The sequence below is a fragment of the Cavia porcellus genome, unplaced genomic scaffold (assembly GCF_034190915.1).
Source record: "Cavia porcellus strain 051 isolate PalLab524CR breed Dunkin Hartley unplaced genomic scaffold, mCavPor4.1 scaffold_1, whole genome shotgun sequence".
NCBI lineage: Eukaryota > Metazoa > Chordata > Mammalia > Rodentia > Caviidae > Cavia > Cavia porcellus.
In genome coordinates this window covers 128,535,159-128,539,926 of record NW_026947484.1, presented here as the reverse complement: position 1 = coordinate 128,539,926, position 4,768 = coordinate 128,535,159, and positions in this window count along the sequence as shown.

Sequence of the window (4,768 nt, the reverse complement as noted above, 5' to 3'; positions counted from 1 at the left end):
AGCGAGAGACTCACATTGGGTGCAAATTGGATTAGGGGCCAATAGCAAATGTATCGATAAGGTAGACATTTAATGCAATACTTTAAAAAAATAAACGAACAGATTCTCAGAAGAAGAAATACAAACAGCTAGTTTCTGCCCATTAGAGAAATGCAAATTAAAACAGCATGGAGATTCTATCTTATTCTAGAAAGAATAACATTGAATAATCAACAACAAATCAAATAACAAATGCTAGCAAGACTGTAGGGAAAAAGGAATCCTGTTACATTGTTGAGAATGTAAACTAGTAGAATGAGTTTGGAAATCATTATAGATATTCCTCAAAAAAAAAAAAACTAGAAATTTTATTTGGCTTAGCTGTTCCTTTTCTTGGTATCTTCTCCAAAGAGTTAAAAGCATAATACTTCAGTGATATATGCATGCTCAGGTTTATAGCAGCCCAGCTCATAATATCTAAATCTTGGAAGCAGCGTATCTGTCCATCAGCAGATGAATAGATAAAGAAAATGTTATATTTACATACAGTGGAGTACTAGTACTGCCCTAAAGAATGATAAACTTGAATCATTTATAAGAAAATAGATGCATCTTGAGACCATAATGTTAAATGAAATAATTCAGACTCACAAGCTTGAAGATCATATGGTTTCTCCTAAGTGATAAACCAGAATATAAATAAAGAGAAAAAAAATCAAAGAGAGATAATAGGAAATAGGGAGATAGATCTTTTGCAAATGGGAAGGGCACCAAGAAACAGAGGAAGGGAGGACAGAGGGCAGTGGAAGGGGCTGAAATAAAAACTGAGATGGTATATGCATGCACCAACTCCCCACAAAGAATGGTATCTTGTGTAATAAAAATATGTACTACTAAAAAATAAACAAGAAATAAATACAAGTAGTTCATGATGAGTAAAACAGCAAAATTTTAAATGAAGACAGAATTCTATCCCATACTCACTCAAACTCGTCTCATTCAATTCATCCTAATCCTGGCCTTGCAAAGGAGCTTAACCAGTAAGGAATTACTCTATTGCACAACAAGAAATGCACAAAAAGAAAAGGGTAGGCACAAGGTATTTTCCTATCATTAGCTCAGTGATGCCATCAAGGACAAAATTCTCTACATCTTCTGTCCTGCCAGCCCTGTGGGGCTGCAACTTTTCAGGAGCAATTCTGGGACTCACATCTAGAGGTGACTGCAAACAGAGGCTCTGCATCTCATTTTAAGAATGAAGATTTTTCTTAGAGATACTTAGTAAACTTTCCATCACAGCTTATGAAAAAAGTGGATCACTTGCTTACCCTCCCCTGATCCTGGCAAGGGTAATGGGGCTCCTTTGATTTATCTACCATAATTCATTTGTCCTTGCCCTGAGTGGACACCGGGCAGGGACAGCTACATAATTTATAGTAATTGAGTAATGAAATGCAGAGCTGTTTTCTGAAGAATTATTAAAAATTTTGACAGTGACATCAGTGCTTTAAATCAAATATGGGGACCTCAGCATGGGTCTCAGTGTGACTGCAAAAGTGATATACTCGTGAAGCTGGCTCTGACATGGCGTTCTTCCTTGATTAAACAGGGTTTATTAAGAGGGAGAAAGTGGATGTGAAGATATTTGTTATTTCCTATTGACTGAAGATGCGTGTCCATCCTATATCAAACCCTTATGCATTCATGAGGCTGCTTCAGGATTCTCTTTTCTTTGATATGATTTATTTATTTACTCTTGGGCTTATACTATACTTTTCTAATTGCCTGCTCATGTACTGACTTTTTTGATAGGTTTATTAATGTTTGAATTATTCTTGTACTTTTGGGATACAGTGTACCTGATTTTGGTATTTTAAAAACACTTGGAATTCACATTGCTACTATATTTATATAGAGTTTTTACATTGGGCTCATAAATGAGGTTAACTGATAATTTTCTTAAATTGCTTCTGTCTAATTTATTACCATTGTTATGCTAGATCTACAAAGTCCTTTGGATAGGTTCCCATGGATTTGTGTTTTGGAATGGTTTGTTTGTATGAAATAGAAATTGCTCATTACTTGAAGTTTGATGTAGCTTAGTAAGAATCCATTTTTAGTTTGCTATCTGTATTAGAAGTACAGTTTTGATTATTACTTCATTTTATTCAATGACTGTTGCTATTGGTACAGGTGTTATATGAGAAGAAAAGCTAATTTTAGTGACTTATGTTTTATTACAAAAGACTCATTCCATTAGGCTTTTACATATTAGTATAAAGTATTCTTAGTATTTTCTCATAATTAAAAATTTATGTATTTATTATATTGTCTTACTTGTTAATTATTGTCCTCTCCTCTCTTTTGATCTTGAAAAAAAATTAAATACTATGCTGTCATTTAAAAGAACCTGCTTTTCTCTTCAGCTGTCTCTACTACGTCTGATGTTCCAGTAATTAATTTTGGCTGTATCCTTATTTGTTTAGATGGTATTTGAATTTTGTTTCAGTGATCTTTTTCTAACTTTTTAATACTTGATTATGTTTTTATCTCTTTTGTTTTCTTGTGAATCTGAGAGGGCTTTTATCTTTTTAATTTCTGATTTTATTGTATTATGGCCAGTGAAAGAAAATCTTTTGGAATTTCTTGAGACTTTCTTTGCGACCTAGAACAATGACACGTTTTTGTGTTCATGAGCATTCTCTGCTTGTTCAGTATGGAGTTATATACATATGCCCATAGAGTTGTTATCATTTATGTTGTTTTTCCACATTTTATTACTAACTCTGAATATACATGTATATATATGCACATGCCCCATTATTATTTTAGAATATTTGTCCTTGAATTCTTTTTTTTTAAATGCCTTAAGACCACACATATTGTCTTTTACATCAGGTATTTTCTTTTATATCATCTTTGTGACTTTTTTGCAAAAGCCAATCAAAATGAACAAGTGTAAGTGATACAAGACTTCCAAACAAGAGAGTAGGAAGTTAACAATGGCTGCCACCTTCAGAAGGAGATCCCCCCATAGATGCTACATCATGTATTGTTATCCTCTGAATAGATGATCAGATTACTGGCTTTCAACCTGCAAAGTGAGTGAAACACTAAACACTACAAGCATTAAATTGTATTTTACCTCAATAGCTGTCATCGCAGCCATCTAGTTGCTTACAGTGGTTGGGGGGCAGTTTGGCTCCTCTTGTCTCTAGCTGGCATCTGGCTCTCCTTCCCTAGTGGTCCATGCATGGCTCCGACTTGCAGGGAGGGTTTGCTTCTTGTTGACTTCTTGTTCTCTTCCCCTGCAGTCCATGAATCTCTCCTATTCATTTCAAGAGAGAAACAAGTATTATGTCCTTAAGGCTATGGTAACAGCTTTCCTGCCCACACTCACCACTTGGTGAATACCAAGTTGTGTTCTGGACAAATAAAACAAAATAAAAAACCAAAAACCCAGTAACCTTCACATGAATTAATTAGTTAATTTTCTTTTTAGTATCTAGTTTAGCTTCTCAGAAAGAGATAGACTTTTGAGGATATGAAGGGGAAAATGGAAACTTAATTTTATGATTTTGGGTATCCTTGAGGGGAGACAGCACTGGGATAGATTCTGGACCACCAGAGAAAATAAGATACAATAGCACCTGGAGTTTTGGGAAGGGAGATGTTATAGTCAGAGGGTGCAAGGAGAACAATTACATATAAGACACATAATTTATAGTATTATTTATAATGGTCACCCATGGGGTCAATTATAAAGAAAGTGCAGAAAATCTGTCCACAACACTAAAGACCTAGAAAATCTAGCTAAGAGCCTGGATATCATGGCAATAGCCTGCATGAGTTCAGCTGAAAACCTAGAGCTCATGACAGTACCTCTCATGAATCCAACTGGAGGCCTAGAGCCTATGAAAACAACTCATGCAAGTCTGTTTCATGGATCTGTGCTGAATGGGCCCAAAGGTGAGGGGTGGAAGCTAGAAAGTCTATGTCAGCAGGCTGAAGGATCTGAGGGCTGAGAGTTTTGTACTGGAGCCAAAAAGCAATGCTCAAAATAAGGACCAGCGCCCCCCTGAAAAAGTACCACAGCCATCCTCAGTGACAATGAGGTCCTAAGCTCCTCGGATGATGAGAACAGCCAAGTTCATATCAGGAAGCCAGTGTAACAAACTTCTTCTAGAGATTAAACAGCACATATTTTCCCCTTCAGAGCCAGGAAGTGATGATCAAAGTAAGGACCAAGGCTCCTCCAAAGTGAACCACAGCCATCCTCAGCAACAAAGTCCCTAGCTCCTCTGATGATAACAGCTGAGTTCATATCGGGAGCCAGCATGACAAGCTCTTCTAGGAGAACCAACAGCTCCAAACAATACTTGGGAGAATCCAAACACTACTCTTCCTTTTCCAAGTCTCCTTTTTATGCTGGCAACAGTCCTCAGATGCACCATCCAAGTTCAGGACCAAGATGATTCAGTTCAGCTGGTATTTATGTTGACCACCAGTTACCAGTCCACTACAGCAGGCCAGATGCCATTAGAAGGGAGAAAGTGAGAGGGAAGCACAAGAGAAGGCGGACGAGCATTGACTGCTGAAAATTTTGTAGGGCCTGCCCTGTTCTCTCCATCTGCAGCGACCCTTTGATGAGACCCACTTCCAGACAAGTCTAAGCTTTCTCCTAGCCTTCCAGATGTGCCCAGTCTCTTCTATTCTATTGTGCTTTTCCATCTTTGATGGAACGTGGAGGTGATCAGCTCAACTGAAACATGAAAACCTCAACTGTTTT